Consider the following 24,865-nt stretch of genomic DNA (forward strand, 5'->3'; position numbering starts at 1 on the left):
CTATGATTATGTGGTTTCCTTCCCATGCACTTAGAGGAGCTCTGAAATCCATTCAGTGAAGGCACAAAGCTCATAAAGAGTTTGGCAATCACCAAACTACCTGGCCCAGCAGCACACGACTTTGTTGCCAAAGTCCTCAACTTCTGGCATTCAGCATTGTGTTTCATTTCCACAGACTGAGCTGCAAGGTGACAATTCCCACACAGGGACAGAAGCAGCTGCTGGCCAAGAGTGCTCCTTCTGCAAACACCCTGGGCTCAGTGGGGCTCAGGCACCTCTGGTCTGGTGGTGTCTGGGCAGTGGGAGGTGATCCAGGGTCAGGGAGCCCATTTCTAACTCAGCTCCTACCACCTGATGATGGAGCCATGTCAAATGGACCCATCCTGGAGGTCAGTGGTCTCTAGAGGGGCTTAGTGCTTGCTCACTAAAGCTCTTCTGCTCTGTAGCTCTTTGGCCTTTGAGGAAATGCTGGCAAAGCCATGGCATGAAAATCTCTCCCTGCACTGCCTGGGTGGTTTTGGGATCAGTAACCCAGACACAGGATTCTGAGCCCTGGCCTTGCACGGGAGACTCCCTGGAAGCTGCAGGGCCAGTGGGGTGTGCCAGCACTGCCCTGCTGACCAGGGACTCTTCCCAGCAGTTACAGGGGAGCCCAGTGGGCTCAGGCTTGCACCATGGCTGCACTGAGGGTGAGAGAAGCAGGGGAAAGGAGCTGTACCTGAGATATTGCAGTAAGCCATACTTTGGTACTTCAGTGCCTCTAGGGGTTTGAAGGTCACCTTGATTTCGGCCGAACAATGCGGCCCAATTTCTCCCTCCTAAAGCAGAAAGGGACAGCAAAACATTTCTCTTCAAACTGCATATTTCTTGTTTTCAACCACAGTCCTGTAAGCCTTTATTTAGAGCATCAGTGATGAGTGAACAACTCAAGGAGCCCAAGGAAGCACTCCAAACCCAGCTCAGCACACCGCTGGAAGCTCTCAGTGCTCAGCTGATCAGCTCCCACTCTCCACAATATTCCTACTGCTCTGACACAAGCTCTTGGTCACATCCTGCTGCTGTCAGCTACAGTGGGATGCAACTGCCACTGTGCACTGGTGGCTCTTGGCCTTAGATGAGCCATAGGAGTAGCCAAGGAGGGAACATGATCCCCTTCCTTGAAATACAAATATTAGTTAACCTGTTTTGAAAGAATGCAGAGGTTGGGATTATTCTGGGGTTTACTCCAAGATGAGAAGGGATTTTGCACTGTGCAGACACCAGGCATTCATAATCTCTCACAATGCCAGTACTCAGAATCAGGGCTCTGGTTGGTGGGAGGATGTGGCAGTTTGCTTGCACAAACAGAAAAGGAAAAGGTTTTCTGTCCCTGTGTGCAAGAGAACTCATAAGGCCCATTTAAACCTTCCAGCCTTGTGTCCAGGCTCTCAGATGACACTGGGAGGGACACTCAGAAATAGTGCAAGGCGTGGTTACAGGAGGGGATTGGCATTTCTGTGATTAACCTCGGGCTGATTTTGGCCTCCTTTTCCCAGCGAACCATTGCAAGCTTCAGGTCAGTATGTGAACTGGCAGAGCTCCAACACCCTCTGCTGAACCCCAGGCACCACGTGTCGGGGGAGCCCCTGCCTACAATAACTGCTCCCTGTGGACACTGCAAGGACACGCACGGAGCGCCCTTGAGCTCGAGCCCTGGCAGCAGAGCTCGGCTTTGTCAGGCTCCCAGCCCTGCCTTGAGCCTGCAGGGCAGAAATGCTTTCAGCAGGGAGCTCTGCAGCCACACCAGAAACTCCATGTCCTCCCTCTCAGCACATCCAGCCAGCTGAGGATCTGCCGAGTGACCGCATCTGGGGGCAAGGGGGGCAGGGATAGGGTGGGTGGGAGGAGGAAGAGGAGGAGGAGGAGGAGGAAAATGAGGTTCTCAGCTATCACTTACCAATGGCTCAATGAAAAAAACTTCATCGGAGAACAGCATGGGGTCTTGTTGCACCTTTGCCACCTCCTCCTCGACCATGCTCTTCAGGATGCCAATGCGATCTTTACAAAAGCCCTTCACCTTCCGTATTTTTTCCTCCTCCATGGAAGTTTCCATCCACACCTCACTTGGCACGCGCAGCGAATTACACTGCCTGCAGCCACAGGGAGACACAAGGCCAGCAGATCGTTTAATAAGCCACATATTTGCAGAGAGAAGTGTGAGTGCAGGAGAGCAAAGCACTTGGGAAGGAGCAGCAGCAGCTCCCCAGCAAGGGTTGACCCCAAGCCATGGGGGTCCCACATGGATCAGAGGATAACTTGCTGTTCACTGGCACAGCAGGTAGTTTTACTTCACACTTGCAAGCTCAGGAGACATTTCCAAAGCCAGCAGCCCTCAAGAGAACCTCCTGGCTCAAAGCCTCTGCCAAAACTGAGGGAGAATCCACCAGCCACCTCAGCTGGCTTTTCCTACCACTGAGTTGCTCGGGGGAGGCAGATAAAGATCATGGAGCACCCCCTGGGAAGGGGAGATGAAGCTGGGTTGCAGCTACGTGTTACCAGCATCACTCTTTGTTTCTGCCATTTTGGACCTGCCCTGTTCCCTACTCTGCCTTTCACATGAGCATCCCAGAGCACTTCCAAAGGAAATGGATGAATTCAGGCACTGCCGCCCTTCAGCGACATTCAAGGTTTTATATGCAATATGCATGAAAACAGAGGCTCTGAGAGGGGAAGGGACTTTGTTGTGCAGGAGGGAACAGCAAACTCCTGTAGAGACCTTTGCATGATCCCATCCCAGTGCATGGTAGTAAATGTCATGAGAGGGAAAGGATCCTGCACAATCTCATTAAAAAGTCCTCTCTGCTCTGAGATCTCAAAAGCTTCACTGACAGCAGGACAGGAGGAGACAACCAGCCTGGATGGGCAAGGAGGTTTTGAAGGAACTAAGGGAAAAAAAGAGGGTGCATCACCTTTGGAAAGAGGGGCTGGCAACTCAGGAAATGTTTAAGGATGTTGCCAGGTCATGTAGGAAGATGATTAGAGAGGCAAAAGCTCAATTAGAACTTGAGGAAATCCAGTCATTGCAATCAACCTTTCCTTCCCAAAATGCCATGGTTGGAGTATAAATGGAACTGGAATGCTAAGTGCTGAGCTCCTGAAGCCCAGGGACACACACCCTCGTGCCAGGGATGGTTTACTTGGCCTAAACCATTCAAAAGCACCAACAGCCCCCTGAGGCCATACGTTAGTTTCAGTCTTGGGCCATGTCTCTCACTGAAATGCATCTTTCAAACCAACCTCCTCTTCACTTCATTCTCGTCTTCCTCATCAAGAAAAGTCTTCCACTGGAAGTGGGCTGTGATGTTACTCCTGTTTTCGATGAACATGGTTGTGTGGTTTGACATGGTGATGAAAGTCTTCTCAACCTCCACGGAACTTGTGCTCAACCCAAGGTTGAGATCTACAGCTTCTCCATGGAGCTTTGTGTGGATCCTTTCTTCACCTGGAACAAAGCAAGGGGGACTCTTTGCTCAGCTCAGTGGCTGATGGAAGCACAAGGGGGATGGGACAACAGGGAGTGATGGGGCAGAACTGTCCTGTGCCCTGTGCAGGGCCCAGCACTCACCTGTGTTGCAGCACGCTACCAGGGACCCGAAATGGTCACCATTCGTCAGCGGGTGAAATCCCACTGTCACCTGCATGCTGTCACCAGCGCCCAGAGTTCCCGTGGCTGGAACCACGAAGAAAGGACTGCAACACAGAGAGAGGGATCAGGACTCGGGGGGACACCTGGGCATGAGATTCCTTCTGCAGTGCAGCTCACTTCAGCTCACTTGGGCAAGCAGGGAGCAAACCAACCAGTCAGCAGGAGACAGACAGAACAGGCAGGATCAGAAACAGCCACTGACCCACTTCTGAGCAGATCCAGCCCTCAGAGGATCCTGTGGGTAAAAGGACCTCATCTCCCCCATACTCTGCATCCAGCCCTCTGCAATGAGACTCAAGGGTCCGACTGCCAGCAATCCCATCAGAGAATGGTTTGTGAAAAGCACGGAGAGGGTTCAGAGCTGTCTGCATGCACAACTTGACACTCACTGCCTCAGGAATTTCTCTTTTCCTGCTGCCTATAAACCTCATCGCAAGAGATGCAAATGTTAGGGCACTACCTGTCCTGTGAGATTACAGCCTGGAATCAGACAGGGAGAAGGAACTTCTCCTTGAAGACCAAAGAATAGCTACTGTTGAATTTGCAGTGTGGTTCTTTGGTTTATTTTACCTTGAAAATATCCTGATTTAGCCTAAAAGGGCACATTTTACCAGCATTTCAGTGAAAGCTGCTCTAAGAAAAGGAGCAGTCAAAACTCTGAAAGAGTGCAAATGCAGATTAGAGCAACACAGTGACATGGAAACCCAAAGGAGGATGCCATTTACAATCTGAAGGATCTGGTCCCAGCTAAATGAAGCACCATTAGCAGAAGCACATCAAGGAAACAGAACAGGAGCTTTCTATTTACCAGCCATGCAGCCTGGGACTGTGGGTCGTCACCCAGGCTGGTATCTGTTTGATTGGCCCAGCAGAGAAACTCTGTGTAATGTGTTGGAAATAATGATGCAAACGTGTTGGTGCACTTTGGATTTAACAGGAGCAATTAGGATTGGTCACCAGGTAAAGAGCTCTTGCCTGACAAACACAAGACTCCGTGCTTTGATGCTCAGGGACAGCTCAGGGAAATGTGCTTCTGCCCAGCAGCTGCTGGGCTTTGTGCTCTTCTACAGCCCCACTGAGGAAACAAAAGTTCCTGGCCTCGGTGCTTTGCTGGTGGCCAATCTGTCACTTAGAAGTGTGTTCTGGGGAGTTTGGTGATGAATGCATCACACACAAAAATAAAGAGAACATCTGGCAAGCTGAACTTGATTCATGTCAGTTGCTTCAGGTTCTGCTCATTAAGGATCTATTGCTGCAATGATGGGCCTGGCCTGTTCCCATTACCACTAGTGGGAACATCACTACTGGCTGATGGAGAAGCCTTGGGCCAGCAATGTTTATGTGCTGGACATGAGACTTTGGAGGGAGGGGAGGAAAGACAAGGCCCCACCAGCCCCAGAGCCAGATTAGTGTACGTGCTCCTGCATCTGCCCCGGGGGTGATGCCAGGACTGCTGCAGGTCTCTGCTGGGGCTTGGGGCAATCAGTGCCTGGTGTGGGCAAGGCACAGGATTTTTTCTTATTCTTTTGCCAGGGATTTCATCAGGACAGAGAAACTGCCAGTTAAGGGAATCCCTGGCCACACTTCAGCACTCCATTCCATTCCATTCCATTCCATTCCATTCCATTCCATTCCATTCCATTCCCACTGCTGCCCCATGTTACATGCTCCTGCCCTCAGATGGCAGGATGGGAATAACATTCCTGGGGGTGACTTCAGGGGTTGTCTGAGAAAGAAGGTATCTTCTTATTTTCAAATTATCAGGAGAAGAAGATCCAGCCAAGTCCAGGACTCAGTTTCAGGACTGAAAAACTGAGTGCAAATCAGCCCCTGCATCTTCTACATCCCTGGGCTGTACCCAGCAGACTCCTATGTTACTGCTGTAGCAGTCATCTCTCACACAGACCTGGCTCCCCAAGACCCAAGGACACAAGCTCTACAGCTAAACTTAACTCCTCTGAATTTCAGCCAACATCACTAAGCTGTTCCCTGAGCCCACAGATAGAAGAGCTGTGAAGGAGACATCCCTCATACTGTAATAACCAAATGAAAACCACTGCCAAGAGATGGGGCTGGCAGGCTAAATTTTGGCCTTTTATCTGTAAATTGTGAGCTGTTCCTTAAGACACTTCTCATCCTGTTAGATGTGCCCTTTCAGTGAATCACTACTGCACCCAACAGGCAGAAAAGATAAGGTATGGAGGGGGTTTTAATAGGTTGTTTTCTTCTACTTTTTAACTAGGTCCATTTGTATGTTTTCTTGTATGGCATCTCAAGACAGGTCCAGATCTCCCAATGGCACCTTGCAATCCCCAGACACTGGTCTTGCTTTGAGCAGTGTGTCTGCTCAGATGATTTCCAGAGGTCCTCTCCAGCAGAAGTTATTCTGTACTTTCCTAAATCAGCCCAACTGCTCTTCACATATTCCTTAAACATCTCCTCTTTCCTATACACCTGTGCATGTACCTATGGGCATGTGGCATATTGACAGGCATTAGAGGAGCTCGACCTGCAGGAAAGTTCCCAAAGAAGAATTCATGATCTTTTGGCAAACATTTAACACAAACCAAAATGAAAAGACGGCAGAAACACAGCAACTTCAGAGTATTTAGAAAGAAATCTCAATGAAAGGGGGCACAACCTTATTCAGAGATTTAAATCATCTGTTTGAAATTTTAAACTGGCTTTCAAAGGTTCATCATGGAACAGAAGAGGTGACTGATGCCCTCAGCTGACAAGGGAAATCAGGTCAGCTTTAAGTAACAGGAAGTGCACCGGCTGCCTGCAGCACAGCTCAGGGGACCACTGGAAAGCCACGTGCCCGTGGCCTCCCAGAGAATGGCTCTATTTGGCTGACAGTGCTGAGTAAGCATTTCAGAAGCTGCTTGTGCTCAGGAGGGTGCAAGCCAGCTACTAACATGTTCCAGCACCCTCCAGGAAATCTGGGACAGAGAAAGCTCAAAGGCTGCATCCTGCTAAGAACACTGAAAGCAAGAGCAGATGCCATCCATCCTGCTCACTTCCAGCCAGGGCTGCAGGGCAGCAGCGGCAATGCTCTGGTTCCTTTTGCTGCTCTTTCCCAACTCTGTTATCACCCAAGGGTGATATCCTCTGCACAAAAAGAGATGAGCTGCCTCACCTCTGGGTGCTCATCTGGTAATGAGCTTCCAGGTTACCAGTGTTGCGAACCAGCAGAGTCTTCTGGGTGCTGTACTTGACTGGACACTTCAGGAAGTCCAGGTGGTCAGGGAATTCCAGGATAGCTTTGGCACCAATGGCCCGAATTGGCACAACTATCCTTTCCTTTGCAGTCATGCAGACGAGCTCGTGGGAATAATCCTGCAGGAAAAGAAACTAGCTCAGCACAGGGCATTTAGTGCCATCCCCGTGGCAGAAGAAAAATCATTTCTATAACCCTTCAAGGTGTCAGGTTACCTATTCCACCCTAAAATGAACACTAAATTCTACTAACACGTCACATTTTAAAGACACCAGTGCACTTTGCAAAACCTATCTCAGTGGCATTAAGCTCTTGTGCCACTTGAGTCATACAAAGAACTGCCCTAGGCCACCATAATTTTTACTCTAAATTTTAATGATGTAAAATAATTCCTAAGTTCCTTCTAAGGAACATGGAGCTAGGGAACACAGGACATTCCTCTTTAGGTTTCTATATACCCACTGTCTGAGAATAGGACAAAGTGTTAAACTGACTCTAAGAAGCAGAAGGAAGATGAGGAAACAGCTGCACCCAAAGAGATCCTGCACCTCTGGCCTGGTGTAGAAAGATCAGTTGGCTCAGAACTCCCCTCTAACTTTGCCTCTCCAGGCAAGTCAGGAGAAGAACAGTGCTAAGAGGTGGCAGGATGCTGTTGGAAAGAGCCTCTCTCTGCTTTCCTGCAAGGCTTCCTCCCTTCCATGCCATGTCCCAAACCCTTCTGTATCAACAAGCCTCCGGATCACAGCACTGAGATCAGACTTGCCAGGGCCCCAGCACTGGTGTTCAAACCTCCCCACAAAAGCAGGTTTGGCACAGAATGGGTGCCAGTTGACAGAGCCACCACAGTGACAGGCATGAAGACAGAGCCACAGCAGTGTCACTGCCACAGGCTCTGGGCTCACAGCTCTGCCTGCAGGTTGTACCTGCCCTATACAAGCTCTTTCAGGCAGGTGTCCAAGTCCCCTGCAGCTCACCAACCTCCTGCTGACTAAGGGCACCTAGAGCCCAGTGTGCCTGTGCCAGGCTGGGCTCACGGGCACAACACATCCTCTGCCCTGGCCCTGCAGCTGTATCACGGTCAGTTGTGCTCTGGGACAGCACAGCTGCAAGGCTGGAGAACAGAGGGTGTGAAAAAGCACTGTCTTTGCTCCAGCCCAGGGTGAGGCAGGGAAGCTGTTGCCAGTCAGGAAGGAGGAAAGCTCTCCGACCTCTTTGCCCCTCTAGTGTGTTCCATAATAATTAAAGCCCTTCCACTGTACCTAGAGATGGCCGAACATCTATCAGCACCCCTCTGTCATTTTCATACTGTTCCCTGTGCATCTTCCCTTGGGAATGCTCAGGAATGTGCAGGGAGGGGAAGCAGAGCCTGTCAGGCCCGGGTGCAGTGCCTGACAGCACGTGCCAAGCAGCGAGTGGCGGCAGGCTGCCTGCCCACAGCCTGGAGCCAAGCTCACAGCATGGAATGGGCTGTACCCAGGGTGCAGGGAAAACAGTGGCTTTGGAGGTAATTCTGTTTTGGCTCCTCCAGGCTCACCTTGATCTCATCAGGGGTAAAGCGGATGTGCACACGGGCAGACGCGCCCGGTGGCACGATGTGGTACACATCACTGGGGCACGCCAGCTCGAAATAAGGTGAGCTCTCCATGCAGACCTTCACCATCCCAGAAATCTGCAAGAAAGACATGAAACGATGATTTTGCCACTTGTAGAAACAGGATGAGAGGAGAGCTGTCCGTGCCCTGGTGACATCTGTCCTTGACCCCTTTTCCAAAGCACCTTCAGCTGTGGAGGTACAGGCACATAATTCACAAGGGTGAACTTGAATCCCCTCTGTCTGGGTCCAGCACTTTGGCCAGGGGCAGTAGGGCAGTGCGTGGTGGGAAGGAAGGGCCAAGCAGGTCAGCACCAGCAGGACGGAGACAGAGCACCTGAACCAAGTCATCTGCATATTCAACAAGGCCAAAAAACCTGCTGGCTTCTGCCAGCACACAGCCATGCAGTAGTCATGTTCCAGAGGGGGAATGTGCTGCCTGAAGGCAAAACAGCACATTATCCTGGGGGAAGGAAGAAATTCCCTTTTAACAGATCAGGTTTGGGTAGGGACGTTCTGGGGATAGAGTCATGCAGGCAGAGCAGCAAGAGAGGAGACCAAACACTGTGGCCTTGCTGGGAATAAAAGCAAACCTGAAAAGCAAAAGAAGGAACACAGCAAGACAATCCCTAAAACAAGGAGATGGCAAAAGAGAATTTAAATGGGCAGTAAAGCAGCAAGGAAGAATCATAAAACCATGAGAGCAATCAGCTTGCCAAAAGCGATGGAAACACAGACAGGCTGTGCCTATCGACTGTGGGTTTCAAAGGCACTTTCTGCCTGGAGAAACATGACCAGCACTGGCTGGCAGTGTGGTTCCAGTATTAAAAGCCAATCTTGGCTCTCCAGGGGTTCTTGCTGCCTGTGCAGGCAAGCTGGGCTGCTGGGCATTCCTACCTGCAGCCAGCAGGCCAGGTTCTGCCCTCTGGGACATACAGACACAGCAAACATGCATTTTCTAGCACACAGATATCAACCCCTGAGCACCAAAATGCTCTCCAAAAGTCTAACCCAGGCGATTTTGGCTCCCTCCTGTCTCTTCCCACCAGCCCACTCTTGGCACAGGGCTCATCTGGGAAAATGTTTCCCTGACTGAAATTCAAATGGTCTCCATTTTCCTCTTTACAGTGGAACACAACTGGTGACATTTTTCAGCTTTTTCCCTCTCAACTCTCTTGGGAAACTGCAAAACAATCACAAGTGAAAGTGAAAACCTCCAGGAGCACACGGCTTTGGATGTGCTGTGGTTCTCCAAAGGGAAAGCAGAGCACCATGTTGCTTTTGGAAAAGCTGAGCAGAGCTGAATGAAGTTTAGCAGGAGCCTGAAGTGGCACCTAAAGGCCTCCCACTGCATCTGCTACATCAGCCTGATTCCAGGGCTGTTTCAGAGCACACTTCCTGCAGTGCCAATGCCATTAATGAGAAGTGATTCCAGCATAAAGTGGAGAAGACTCAGCCCCTGAGCTTTGACTGTGAGCTGCACAAAGGGAGCCAAACAGGCTGAGAGAGACAGAGATTCCTACCAGGAACCAAGATTAACCAAGGAGACACAGGATGTGGTATACAGTCAAGGCAAAGCTTGAGAGCAGGCAAGAACCCTCAACATTCCTATCACTCCAGAGTTTTCAAGAGAAGGAAACTCCTTTGGGATAGATACCATCAACGCATGGCCAAAATCAGGGGAGAATTCCCAGCACAGGAAGATTTCCACCATCTTGCAGAACAAAGGTGCTGAGACATTTTCTGCTGCATGTGCTGCAGCAGATAACTTGCTTTGCTGTACACTCTGGGAATGACAGCACTCTCCTCTTCCAGCACAGAGTTAAAGCTCCAGGTGCCGGCACTTACCTTGTCCTTATTCATGAAGGACAGTGCCATTTCAGAGACCTCATGGGCGACGAAGTTCTGAAATACCATCTCTGGTGGGGAAACCCGAAACAAGCTCTGTTTTGGGGCAACTGGTGGCAGCTGGAGAGGCGAGAGAGAGCAGGGAGAGGTTCAGCTGCTGGGAGGAAGGTTCATGAAGGACAATCTTACACTGATCCCAGTGAAGTACAGACTCTGCGTGAGCACATCTGCCCAGCCCACACTGGGGTAACAGTGGCTCACCCACCTCTGCTCTGAGCTGATCAAGAGCTGCTTGATCAGCTCAGAGCAGGCTCGAGCCAAGCTGCTCTTCTGGCTTGTATTTCTCCGGGTTTCCTTCTCCAGAGTGCCAGGCAGCACTTTCCTTAAGCACAGCCCTGTGCCCACTGGGGCACTGACTGAGCACTCATGGAGTAAGTAAAACCCAAGAATTTACTCTATGGGAACCAATTTTGGGATGTCCTTTACTCTGAGACAGGGAAACCAAGGCCCACACAACTGCAAATATTTTTTTTTTTTTTTGATCTAGAACTTAGGCATCAGTAAGAAAAGAACAGTACCAGAAGAGGTGTGAAAGATGAGGTGATATTTGGCTGAGGCCAAAAGGTTATTAAGTGAAAGAATGGAATTTGTTGGTTCTATGTGTTGTGGTTTGGATTTGTTCAGGTTGGTTTGTTGGGTGTTGCTGTGAGCTGGGAGAAGGACAGGGTTGAAGACCTGACCAAAAGGAAGTAGGATGAGAGGGAAGGGGAGGCGAGTCTCCTTTACATCTGGCAGCCTGCAAAATCTAACACCCTGGCAGGGTCCAACACATTGTTCCAACCCAGAGCATGAATGCAATTTGTTTTGTTCAATCTGCAGTAATTACTGCAGGTCCTCGGCCTTCAAAGGCCAACGCTGCCACTCTGGAGGGAATCCTATGACCCTGAGCATTTGATGGTGACCACACCAAAGTAAGAGGTGGCTACTTCAGCAGGAGAATGGCAAATGGCAATTTTGTGCCTTTGTGTCCCTAGCCTTCCCCCCACTCTTTTAGCAATGGCAGCTACACTCCAGCACACCCCAGCAGCTTCAGCAGAGGTTGTTTGTGTTGTCTTAGTGCAGATCAGGACTCCCAGTCCACCACTACCAGCAGTTTACAATGACAACAGGACCTGGACACTGAGGTGTTTTGCTGGAGGCAAGCCTGTCACAAGCACACACCCTCCTCAAACTTCACATCAAACAGAAAGGAAAAGAGCAGGAAAAGGCTACCTTTGGGCGAGTCTCGCTCATGTCTAGAAATGGGCTAATTCTGGGCAGAATACTCCCCACAGTGCCGTGGGGAGTATCCTCCTTCTTCATGTTGAGAATCTGGAACTTAGAGGGAATCAGCTGAAAGGCAAAAAAAAAAAAAAAACAAAAATAAAAAACAAAAAAACAAAAACAAAAACAAACAAAAAACCCCACACCAAATCAGCAAGAGCATCAGAAATGTGCTTGTTCAGAAAAGCTTCAGAAAAGCTTTTCCTGAACAAGTAGCACTGGTGAATAATTTGTGATCACTAGACACTAGGACAGTTCTGGAAGCCCTGGAAGTTACCTGCTGAAATACTTAGCACCAATAAATTAATAATACAGAGTGCAATACACATACTCCAACCACATGGCTGTGTCCCATTAGTCTCTCTGTAATTTGATGTGACATGTTTGGGGATTTCTGCTCTTTGGGCATTTGTTTCCTCATTGGATTGAGGCAGTGACCTTTTCAGAGAGTGGGGAGGAGCTCTCAGAACTCCCCTAACTCCATCCCTGCACAACACTCAAAGCTCACAGCGAGGAGATAGCACTGCTGGGTGAATCCAAGAGAAGCAAGAAAGCAAAGTTGTACCAAGAGTGAGGTGCACAGGAATGTGCCCAAGTTTTCGTTCTCTCTGTTCATTAGCATTTGTTTTCTCTCTCTGGGCTCACAGGCCCCTTCACAGAAGAAAACAGAAGGATCTCCTGGAGAGAGCCTCAGCAGTGGGGCATCTTCAGTCAAGTGAGCTCCAGACGGCCAAGGGACCTTTGTGGCCCTGGCTCCAGTGCTGCCTGCAGGGCTGGATCTGCGCCCACACAGGAGATGAGAGAGAACAGCTGGCTGGGAAGCTCTTCCAGCTGGGACCAGCCGTGTCTCTCAAGGCTTTGGGCAGAGTTGGAGCTTCCCCCCCCCCACGTGCCCGGGTGCCCAAGGGCAGGTTGGTCAGAGCAGCACAGGTGAGTGCCCAGCCTGACAGAAGGAATTGCTGTGGCAAAGGGAAAGGGAAAGAAGCACATGCTCAGGGCTTCAGCTGCACATTGGTTTCACTTGGCTCTGGTGGCACAGCCAGGCAGGATGCTGGACTGTCCCTGAAACATCACACAGCGTTCCCTACTGCACCAGGACAGCCCCCACCAAGGGCCAGGAGCACGGCACAAAGAGGTGGGGAGGGGGTCTGCAGCTTCACAGGCTGCTGACAACAGGGGCGGGGAGAGGAGGGACATGAGGGGAGTTTCCAGCCTTAACACAGCCCCAGTGGCTACTCACAGTCTCAGGCTTCAGTCTTTCCCTGAGCAGAAGACGAGGGCTCGGTGTCTTTTTCGGGAATCCAGAAGCCATTTTGGAAGGAGGATGTTGCAGATGAGCGACAATGCCTCAGCAAAACTGGAAGGAGCAACAATGGAACTCTGAAAATCCACAACCCAATTCATGGCAGAGTCAAGGCATATATTGGTGCTAAAAATTTTATATGATTTGAAAATAGCTAAGTGCTTGTTTGGCATAAGTAGCTAGTATTGTTAGGCCTCTAGTTTAACTTTATTTGAACTATATGGCTACACTGTGCAATTCAAAGATGGCTCATTCTGAAACCTGGAGCTAAAAAGCTGAACATTAATAATAGTTAGAACAGACAAAGCTGTTGCTTAAATATTACTTAAAAATAGCTCAAGTGGACCTCCTCTTCTTTAGGCTAAACAACCACTGCTCTCTCAGCTGCTCCTCACAGGACTTGTGAAAGACTATTATGGAATATTAAGGCTAATGGCTTAAATATTGAGATAAAGGACTTTTTGCCCATTGTGACAAAACTGCATAAAGAAGCTGCGACCACCCAAGCCCACCCTTCCCTGAAAACGCCTCCTGACTGGAACTTGGGACTGTGAGTTAAGCTGCCTAAGGGAACTTGAGACAAGATAAAGGTGACACAACTGTCCTAGTAGCTCAGGTCTGGGGAGAAGTGAACAAGGCTGAGGGAGAAAAATGTATCCACAACAAAGCCAAACCCAGCAGCTGTCCTGAAAATCAGCTCTGCCTGCCTTCAGGCTGGGCAAGTCATAGCCACAGACTCGTCTGCTGAAGCCAGGTTTGCATACAAACCTCCCATCAACAGAGGGGAAGGAGGAAATTTTGGGTGTGCAGTGTAAGCTCTGGTAAGATGCAGTGGACACCCATCCTCCCTCACACAAACTGGCTCAGCTCTAAAACCCCCCACCCCCAGAAGGCCACATTCAGGGCACATTCCCATGAGGGGCAGCTGAGGGGGTGTCATAACCCATCAAAGACCTCCAAAGTGCCCCCAGACCCATGCCTGAGGCCTTGCACCAGATGACTGCATGGCACGCCACGTAACATAACAGACCTGAAAATCCAGAACCCAATTCATGGCAGACTCCAAGGATATACTGGTGCTCAAGATTTGATATTATTGAAAAGGAGCAAGAGACAGAGTCCAACTTGCCCCGCCCCAGGGAGGTACCTGGGCAGTCCCACCTTGCCCAAATCTGCATTAATCCCCTGGAGTCTTACATTTTGTGGGACCTCACCACAGAGAAGACAGAAGAGGATTTCGTGGGTTGGGTGGGATCCATGGAATGGTGATGTTTTCTACTAAATCTGTCTCTGTCATTCTCTTTCTTCCCCTCTTTCCAGCCCCCTCCCTCCCCACTCCTTTTTCTATTTCTTTCTCTCTCTCTTCCTCTTCTTTTCTTTCTCCTCTCTCTCTTCACAATTATTGTTACATAAAATCCAGACTATCAACTTTGACATATGATCTCATTTTGCACCTTAATTCAGGGGCATCTCCTTTAATAATTTTAATAACCAGATCATAAAAACGCACTGAAACTTGAACAGAACTCATTCACCTTTAAACCGTTTAAGTAAATATTATAGGGAAAAAAAAAGTATAGACTAGTATATTTAGGAAATGTTGATAAAAAAGCACCATCAGCAGACTATATCTTGTTCATCCACTCAGCTGGACATGCCACTGAACTGAAGACTGGCATTATCCCATCCTGTATTTCCCTTTGACATTCTCTTTTAGAGCACAGACGTGGCAAAACCAGAAAGTACAGCTTGAGTCAGTCTTTACCTTCCACCGGAATTCAGGAGTCCTCGCAAAGACCAATTCTCCGCGAATCCACTGGACTCACTCGCACAGACCAATGCTCCGCGAACAATTCGCGTGGCGAATCGCCGAGTGCAGCCGCCTGAACGCGCCGGGGCTGCGAACAACCAGCCGGGAGCGAGCTCTGGGCAGCTGAGGCCGCAGCGCCGTCACAGACGGCGGCTCGCGGTTACCCGACAACCGCGGCACCCGATTGTGAGGCCGGGCCGGGGCCGGGACGCTGCGGCCGGGCGGGCCTCGGTCCCCGCTCCATCCCGCCTCGGTCCCCGCTCCATCCCGCCTCGGTGCCCCCTCGAGCCGCCCTCGGTCTGCCTGTTCCAGCCCTGGTGCCCCCGCGGTCCCCGGGCACAGCGGCAGCAATTCGCTCCCGGGCCCGGAACGGGACGGCCCCGGCGGCAGCGCTCCTTATCGCCGGAGCTTCGGCCCCAGCTCCAGGCTGCTCCACATCGGGAAAAGCCCGGCTCTGAACAGATCCTGTTCAGCGCATCGCCCCATGGCAGTCTGCCAGCTGCAGCTCCCGGGCGCTGACATTTAGCTTCTCGTTCTTCTTAGGGACACACAAGTAGCAGAAGTCATTTCCTGGTGTCATGGTTTATCACCTAATCTGCAGCCAGGAATCAGTGCTCCAGAAGACTGACGTTATTACATCCTGTATTTTTCTTTGGCATTCTCTTTCACAATACAGATGTGCTAAAAGAAAAATGTACAGTATTTATCAACATCCATCTTCAAATGAAATGCAAGACTGATTTTCAGTTGTATTCCCAGCACTGTAATAAAAACACACTAGAACCAGAATTGTTGCAAGTTTCCCACTTACAGTAAACTTGATATTTCAATATTCTTTCCAAGTTTGTAATATATATGATTTCTTAGGTTTTAGGTTTTACATTTTTCAGATTCTGTGCTGCTTTAGTGTGTGGGTCTGGGCTTCATATTAGGGGATGGTGAGCTCTCTGCACAGAGTAGGCAGACAAAACAATTCCTTCTCTAGCTGGGGACCAAGGACAACTGATCCAAATCCCAGGCCAAGAGCATAAACAACGTGGACTGAGGAGAGAAAAACAAGAAGGGTGGGACTTCATGGGCTAAAGCTGGAATTGGACAATTAACTCCAATATGCAGATGGGCCAGAACTGATCAAAGCGAGAGACCTTGTGACCGGTCGTGCGTTTTGTGACTGTTTTGGGTCTATCTTGGGTGCAGCCCTGGCTGGGCTCTTGTGCTGCCCGAGGTGGATCCATTGAGGCCTTTTAGCAAGTCCCTACTTTATTCTTTAGCTCTGTCCAGCCTCTGTTCCAGGTCAGCCTACACAAGGCATCATATAAAAACCCATATAGAAAGCCAAGTTCTTGATATTTCCTGAAGAACTTGGTTTGTTAAATTACTGCATTTGCCTTCATGCTGCTGAGCAATAGCACAGATTGTTTGTGTCTTCAGCAGAATTGGCTTGTCTTAGTAAGAAGACTTAGAAGTGAAAAACTTTCCGAGTTAACCAGAATTAAGGAAGTACATTTGACAATCCTATTCGTTTGTGATGTTTCCAAGTCTACTACTCTGTGCAGCCTAAGGAAGCTGTACTAGAATAAGGGAAGAGAGATCTTACAGACATGTTATCTGTAAGTATATGGAAAACCTTCACACGGAACCCCTGCACAGCCACTTTAAAGACTTGGTGACAGAAGAGCAACATAGGATTGAACGAAGACAGACAAATATCCAATTAAAGTCAAATTACAAATTATTTTCTTTTCAGTTTGGGCCGCAGATTGTATGCTGCTCACCATCCTGGGGGTTCAGAATGTCCTGCAGCATGGCTGAGCCATGAGACTTGTGGAGTAGAATTATAAAAAGGTGAAGCACAAACATTTCTTATGCACCTACATTGCATTACCAAGTCGTCACCTTAAAAATGGTTTTGCTCTTTTAATGGAAGTTTATAGCTGGAATTGAAGGTTTTTTAATTGTTGAGAAGCTCTGAGTAGAAGCAAATATTCTTGCTGGGTACCTGTGGTAGGTAGGTACCTGATACCTGGCAGTGGAGGAATGTGCATGTACTTACATTTAAATCTCTGAAGTATTCATTCTAGTCAAGAGCGTATCCAACCACAAATTTATCTGGAATTTCAAAGCCTGTATCTGTAAGAAAATACAGTTCTTTTTATACTTCAGTGGTGTAAATAGCTTTTAAGTGCACAGTTGGTATTCAACACATACTTGAGCTAAGAGAAATAGGCGTCATCTCTTTCAGGGTGCTTCCTTAAGAATCCGAGCTGCAAATTGATGACAGATGGTAGAATCTAAACCATTCCCGTCAATCAGTAATATAATTAAGGTGTTAAGAGAATGATTTTTATTAACAAAATAATTGTTTAAAACCTAGTTATGAGTTAGTCCTGGGAGAGGAGAAAAGGAGTGAGATTTTACTTGAGTGAAAGGAGATGAACTTTGATTCAGTAGGACTTTTCAGTTTGGAAACAAGGCAAGTTTAATAATGCCAAATGTCAAAACAAATGCCCTCTGGGGTCAAAGCAGAGCAAAACACAATTAAGGTTTAATTCTGTTTTTGCTATCTGAATAGTTAAATTTGTATATCAAGTAACTAAATCTGCGCTCAGGAAATAAAGAAGGTGGTCATGACGCCTCAGGATGGTGTAGCTAGTCATTAGATCACAAGCTTTTATGTAGTTTCTCCCCATTTCTCTTGGCCTTCATGAAACTTATGTGCCATTTGTCAGATGTGCTGCCTGAAGTGAAATTACAAGACTGTGCTTTGGAAAATACAGGAAAAAAATACTAGAAAAACATGATACTTACAGTCTGGTCTGTAACCTGGACTCTGACGTGTCCTTTTAACGAGCAGGCTGTAAGGCAGAGCAGAGAAGGTTGGTTTTTAAAATATGTCTTGCTCGAAGTTGTAAACTTCCATTCTGCCATGTCTCCCCATTAAGATTTTAAAATCATGCACTTAAATTAAAACAGTGAGATTATTGCACAGAAAGAAGTAGTGTTCAGCCTCATAGTGAAGGGAGAAGCAAAGGCTCTGATCTAGGTTCATTCTTTATGTCCAAGTGGCTCGACTTTGTATTCAGTTCCCTTCAATCCTGTCTCTGATCTTTCCCCTTCCATGCAGCAATGTCTCAGGACACTAGAATAGCACAGAGGGGGAAGCATGTCCAAGTGGCTGGTAATGATTTTAGTGGGGTGGGAGGGAGGGAGGGAGAAAAGGACAATTTCTTCTGCAAAATCATTTCTATTCTTGGTTTGCCTGTGCACTTCAGAAGAAATTGAGAACCTCCTGGACAGTCACTAAGGACTGTCTGAATAACTGATGCTTAATTCAACTGTTTTTATAAAGCATTGCGGTTACTTTACAGAAGCAGGGATATTCCACAAAATTCTTTTTAGAGATCGACTAAAAGCAGATCTAAAATGCTACATGAAGTCATCTTCCAAGTGCTGTCAGACTCTTAGATTCTGGAAACTTCTACGGTATATTAAGAAATATTCTGAGTGTTGTCATTCTAGTATTGAGAGAACTTGAGGTGGTGTTAGAAAACCTATGGAAAGAGATTAATTTCCTTCAAACATAAAGTAAGAAACAGAATCCATGAGACTTTATGGACTACACGGAAAGAACCGTAAAACCTTTTTTTATTAATTTGAGCGTTGAAGATGGTAGTGCACAGGTAAATTTCCCAGTTTAAAAAACACTTAATTTTTCAGCAGCTAGATAAGGATTACTTCCTGCATTTGCTTCCTCCCCCCCAAACTTCAAGCCAAACAAGCACCTGTCAGCATACATTGACTATTCACTCAAATGAGTTGAATATGTTAGTTAGTGGCTATATCCTTGTACCTTACAACTTTTACCATCCTTGGTTTCTTGTCTTTTATTTTTGAAAGCAGTGCTTTCATTGTTCTCCCAGTCTCAATAATGTCCTGAAAGAGATAAAAAAAAAAAAATTATCCTTCAAGTCTGAAAGGAAAACCAGACTGTCAGTGGATTAAATTAGAGCATAACAACCTGGCAGCCCAGTAACATAATTAATTATTATTTTATATGTCATATGTATTAATTTGAAAAGAAGGGAGAAAAAAATCCATGTCATTCCACCCCTCGTTCAGTCATTACTTACCTCTACTACTAACACATTCTGGAAGAGATTACATGGGGAAAGAAGGAAAGAAAAGAAAATACTTAAATGCCAATTTTCAGCACATTATACAGACAAGAAAAGCACACTAAAACCCTCAGTTACAAGGAAGTTGCACTGATTTTCAGAGGAGATTGTCATTTTTACTACTGACTTTACTTTGGCGCTTTCCGAAGAGCCTTTCTGTAAGTATTTATGAAAGCTTAAAATGTGGTGATAAATGCAGCTATGTCAGATGTAGATATTGCTCTATGTAAAGCACTAGTATTCTAGAGCCACACTGAATGAGTCAGTTTAGGATGGTTCACTTCTGGGCATTCTGAGATTAAATGGGGAATAGGATCTTTGGGAGCAGTCATTACTGATCACTTCAAGTATCCACTGAGATCAGTGGGAATTATTCACTGTTTCAAAGCCCAACATTTTAAATCAGTGTTAAGTGGCTGGAAGTATGCAGTATCAAAATATTAATAAAGATGGATTTCCTGGAAAATACACAAGACCAGTTGTTTCCCTTTAAAAGGTGAAGATGCTAATTCATACCTTCCCATTTAGTGCAGACAGTTCCTCTCCAACAAAACTGATTTTTTTTCTGCAGGTGAATCATTCTAGAAGGAGAAAGAAGAGATGGAAGTTACATAAACATGCCCAAAAGTGTTATCCTGTATTTGTTTGAAAGGTGTGCTGCTCTTGCTTTTTGCAAGAGGAGGGAGTATGAGATCTGCCCCTGGCTTTGTCCTGTTGAGTGTTCTGCTATATGTTTGTTCCAGTGAATGTGTAATATCCACCCTTTGGGGAAGATCAGTAAATCAGTTCCTTTTTAGTATGTAATTTGGACAGGATGTATGCATCAACTCAATTTTTATATACATAAACTCAAACTACCAGTATTTAGAATGCCAGTCTATGGAGAGAGTCAATTTTCCAAAGAAAAGAAAGTTGCTTACACAGTAGCTTTTTATTCTGACAAAATCCACGGTAACAGGCACAGATTTATCACCATTTTGATTTAGTGCTTTTACATGGTCCAGCAAATCAGCAAAGAATTTATAGCCTCCTTTAAGGACACATAGTGCAACAATGTGATGACTTCCCATGTCCTGCATGATATCTCTAGCCAAATGTTCTGTCCTGTGAGAAAAAAAAAAAAAAAATAAAAGGAATTCTGGAAAGTGTTCTGTATATCTAGTTGTTTGTCCATATATTAAGCAATGTTCAAGTAAAAATTGTAAAAATTTTCATCTTGCTGTTATGTTTTTATAGCTAGCAAATTGTGACCACAGCAAGTCATAGGAAAGTTAGTTACATATTTGCGCAGCACAAGCTGATTTAACCCATAAACCTTAATATTGCGGGATAGGTAGTTTTAAAGATATTTGAGGGAACATGGAAGCTTAACTGGGATTGTGGAGGAATCCTCTCCATAAACTCCCTCTTGCACTAGACTTTAGGACAGAAGTGTTAGGCTGCAGGGTTTCCATGTTTCTCATGGGCTGCACAGGGCAAGGACCTCAGTCTTTTCATTTGGAGGGACAAAAATTGGCACCACTGTCCCTAATCTTTTCTGTTTACCCTCATACCTGTCCAGGATGAGTCCATGAGGAATGAAGACTCTTTCTAAATCTTCTTCATAATGCTTTGGAATGCAAAACAGATTTTTGTTGTAGCCGCTTTCCTCATCTCTTATCTGCAAGGGAAAGGGAAGTAAGTCTAAAACTAGCAACAAAGCCGTACAAGGAAAAGCTTCCAGTCTCTGATAGTGTGAAGAAAAAATTCCTCCACCCCAATAATATGTCAAAATAAAACTATTTCTGAGAGTTTTTGATCTTTCTGCTAGAACTGTTCACAATCTGATAACTCAGGAGCTGGTGGCTGAGTTGTGAATGGAGTTGTGAATGGATAAACAAGTACTTTGCCCCAGTCATTATGAAATAAATTATTGGCCATCATCAACTCCTTTAAAAAGCCACCCAAAGCAATAACAACCCCCCCTCTTGTTCCATTTGCTGTTCTGCAGAGCTCAGTAGCTTGCTCATGTGGTAGATAAGTGAAAATTAAAATGTAAGTCAAGGAGATTGAGATTACAGGTCAGCATGTGACTTTGAGGTGCTGCTCTACCTTGATCATCATTTTCCACTGTGTAAAAGAGAAAGCTCTGCCTCCTAAGAGTGAATTCACAGCTGAACTTTTGACATTCCAACCATTAGCTGTCTCAGAGGACAAGGGAGATGGCTCACCCCAAAGGAGAAGCTTTGGGATGGCAGTGGGAGGAGGGGAAGCTGCAGAGGGTGCCCACAGGTGGGAAGCAGTTATGCTGTTTGCCTTGGAGCAGTGTTCTTCATCATGGCTGGGGACTGGCCAGGGCTACATCCCACAGATCTGGACCTTAACCCTTTTGCCTCCAGGATTTTGGGTTACAGTTCTTTATTCAACATGCTGGTTTCAGGCTGTTGCACCCAGAGATGTCTGCATGTCTAGAAGAGCCATAATCTCCATTTGGGTTTCTCTTCTGGCCCCAGACAGATTGGTGTCTTTGGATTCTACCTCCCTTCAAGACCTTGATGGATGCTTTGTTCATTTATTAAGTGGTGGTACAAAACCAGGCAAGGCAACATATAAGGAAGTAGAAAGAATTGTGAGTAAGATTAATATATAAGTTCTGGAAATAAATTAGGAAAACACCCTCAAATTCATGAGATTTTGTCACACCTGATACTGCCCTGCTGTTGTTAAAAATACAGAATTAACTGAAAGAAAAATTCAGAGCTGGCTCAAAGCTTCAACGGTGAAAAATAGGTTATGTACATACCAGTTACCTTCCACAGAACTCAGTAAAGCATCTTGCTAAAAGCTCAGAGCTGTGGATTCAGCAGTAATAGCATAAAGTATTGCTAACCACAAGTTAACACCTGCAAACTCTTTAGACAGATGAATTGTTTTTAATTCTCCTTTTCTTTGGCATAGGAGAGATAAGTGCTTAGGAAGAAAAGAAAATGGACTGTATGAAACAGTAGTAGGTTATCACTTGCAAAACTCATGGCAGCCAAAAATGAAATAACCAATTACTGCCATTTATTTTAAATTGGCCACAAATAGCTTCCTGCATTTAAAGACAAAATTAGAGATAGGTGTTAAAGGAAATTTCAGAAAACAGATTGTAGTAGCACAAGGCAATGGATATAGAAGCTGATCCTGGCTGGACTAAGCATATTCTGCAAGTACTCAAAATTGATCGGCCCTAATGGTCCAAGAACATGCAGAATGACCTCGCAGCTGAGCCCTGGGTGGGTGGCAGCAGTTCTGTTCTGCCTGGTTTAGTTACTATTTTCTTCGTGGCTGAAGTCAGTGAAGTGAAAGCATAAGTACAGCATTGGTTTTAGATCGGGTTTGTTCCTGCCTCATTGGCTGTGGAGAGACGCTGGCAGTGACACTGGGATTGGCTGGGTCGGGCTGTGCCACAGCACCAAGAGCAGCCTTAGTGAGTGCAGAGCTTCTCATGGCTTGATGTTCGATTAACCCAGCTGTACAGCTCGAATTTCTCCCTCTGGGAGGCTGCTAGTGATGAATACACAGGCAGGGTATGAGATTCCGACTTAATTAGAAGCATTGGTTAAAGGCAATGATTATTTGAGACTACTGGTACACATAAACATCATTATCATTTGAAGTATCAAAAAAAGGCACCTTTAAGGATAGTCACTGACGCCAGTATAAAAAGTGCTGTCTGTTTTGTTGTTGGGTTTTGGTTTATTTTGTCTCCAAGTTTCCCATGTCTATTGCATTCTACTTAACGGCAGCTTAAAAGCAGTGATAATGCCCCCTGCAATTTGAGCGGCTTCTTTTGCAAGTTAAAGATCAGCCTTTTGCCAAAGCTGAGCTTCCTGCTGCACTTGATTAGTGACAGCACAACTGCTTCAACTCAAGTGAGGGATGAGTTTGTCTGTGTGGATGTAACTGTGAAATAAAGGTAATCTTGAGGCATATAGGTGTGCGTAGTCATTACTGCTTAAAGCTACTCCAGCAGTGCAGCTTTATAGCTGTTACTTGGTTTAACAACTCTGTTCATTGAGAATCTTGGGTACAAACAAGATCTTCTACAACAATAGCCTCTGTGTGAAGCATTTTTTAAAGCCTAATGAAAAGTTCAAAACCAGAACTTTAAGGATTGCATCAGTTTGAGCACCACATCACCACGGCAACCTGCCTTACAGGCTCATTAAAGCCTTTGCATTGTTGAATATTGCCTTGGCATATACTGAATAATACAGTGACAGCCCATAATAATAAAGCAATCTACTAAACTATCATACAAAATCATTAAATTCTTAAATAATGAGTTTATAACTTGAAGAATTAGTCGTTTCATTTAGTTTCAGTCTCATCTGTCCAATTACTGAGTTTAAGTGGAAAAAACAACAAAACTAAGTAGAGCAATTTTGTACAGTAGAGAAATCAATAACTATTGTTTCATCAGCACAGAATGAAAGAATGTGAATATAGGTATGTTAAAGTCAAATAATGTCATGCCTTTGTAGAAAAGTGAGTCTATCCAGACGCCTCTGCTCTGAAAGCCATCTTTTCTGCTGAGCAAATATAAGAACCAAAGCCTTTCATTAGCCAGTGTTTCTAATGTTCTGCTATTTTTGCTGAAGCTGACCTTTCCCCCCCAGCCAAAGCTCCCTTCAGGCAAATAACCAAACACAAGGACTTTATGCTTTCTTACCTGCAGTCCATGAGCCATAATCCCTCTTTGAAGGATGCTCTTGCAGAATGAGTTGGTGTTACTACTGCAGTTTGGCTTGCTCTATTTTAATCTTTCAGTCAGACCATGACTTGCTTCTAGAAGGTCAAAACTGCCATCTTTCCTGCAGGAAGCATTACTTCCTTCTGCTTATGTACTGACATCACGATCCCAGGTTCTTACCTAATCAGATTAACCAGAAATAAAATGAGTTTGAGCCTTGCTGTAACCAATGAGAATAAAGATGTGGGGAACGAGGGAGATGCAAAAGAGAAGCTCATGAGTCAAATTAATGGGAAGGACTATGTAGAATCTGAGGTGGGGTTTTTAACTGCAAACACACATCAGATATTTGGTTGTAGCAGGTGGTAAATCAGTAGTGTATGTGTAAAAGGTAAGTTTGTATACCATTTTCTTACAGAGTGTTTACACAATCCATTGTTGTGATGAAGTCCATGTCTTTTAAAAATTCATGTTATAACTTGCTGTCAGAAAATAAAGCAGACAAAGCCTGTTTTTAAAAGGATCTTGAAGGAGAAGTCTGCAGCTGTTGAGATGTGGTGAACCCTGTCTATCATTCTTCCAGGTCATCCTTTCATAAAACGAGAGGGTGATAGTTCCAGTAACATGCTTCACATCATTTAAAATCAAATCATGCTGACATTTCCTGTAATCTGATTAATCTACAAAGCTGCACTATTATCTGGGATTAACATGAAAGCCTGAAAGTTCTAAAAATTAATCCTACTTGCAAAATGAGCTAAAACCAGCTTGCATGCAACATATTACAGGATGTTCTTACTAGATGGAGTATATTTTATTAATTCAACTAGTTTAGTGTTCTCTTGGTGAGGGAGCACAGTAGCTAATGAAAGGAGATTTTTCTTGTTTCTTTGTAGCCTCACAGTTGCTCTTCAGGTTGTGGTTGGTGACACTTGGGATAATGTAGAAAATCTGTTCCAGTGGATTAATGGGCATATCCACAACCTTAAGTGAGACATTAAATACTAGTTCTCTTGGGAACTGTTAGTGCCTTGAGGCTACCTGACCCCTATTTGATGTAGTCAGCAGAACCTTCCTTCAATAAATTCCCTACTGTATTTCCTATACGCCTGTGAGCTCCATATCCTGAGAAAAGCCTTGCTTTTCTAATTCCTAGAGTAAGGTGGGCCTTTCTAGCTGACACGTTTGTTGGT

The 24,865-nt window shown here is 46.0% G+C and overlaps 2 pseudogenes; both read right to left on the reverse strand.

Annotated features, from left to right (window-relative positions):
• Positions 1-11,720, reverse strand: part of LOC128813013 (hydrocephalus-inducing protein-like) — a 67,989-nt pseudogene extending 56,269 nt beyond the window's left edge.
• A 3,693-nt stretch (positions 11,721-15,413) lies between these two features.
• Positions 15,414-23,669, reverse strand: LOC128813026 (hypoxanthine-guanine phosphoribosyltransferase-like; annotated as a pseudogene).
• Positions 23,670-24,865: the final 1,196 nt, after the last annotated feature.

Source organism: Vidua macroura, chromosome 11 (assembly GCF_024509145.1).
Source record: "Vidua macroura isolate BioBank_ID:100142 chromosome 11, ASM2450914v1, whole genome shotgun sequence".
Lineage (NCBI taxonomy): Eukaryota > Metazoa > Chordata > Aves > Passeriformes > Viduidae > Vidua > Vidua macroura.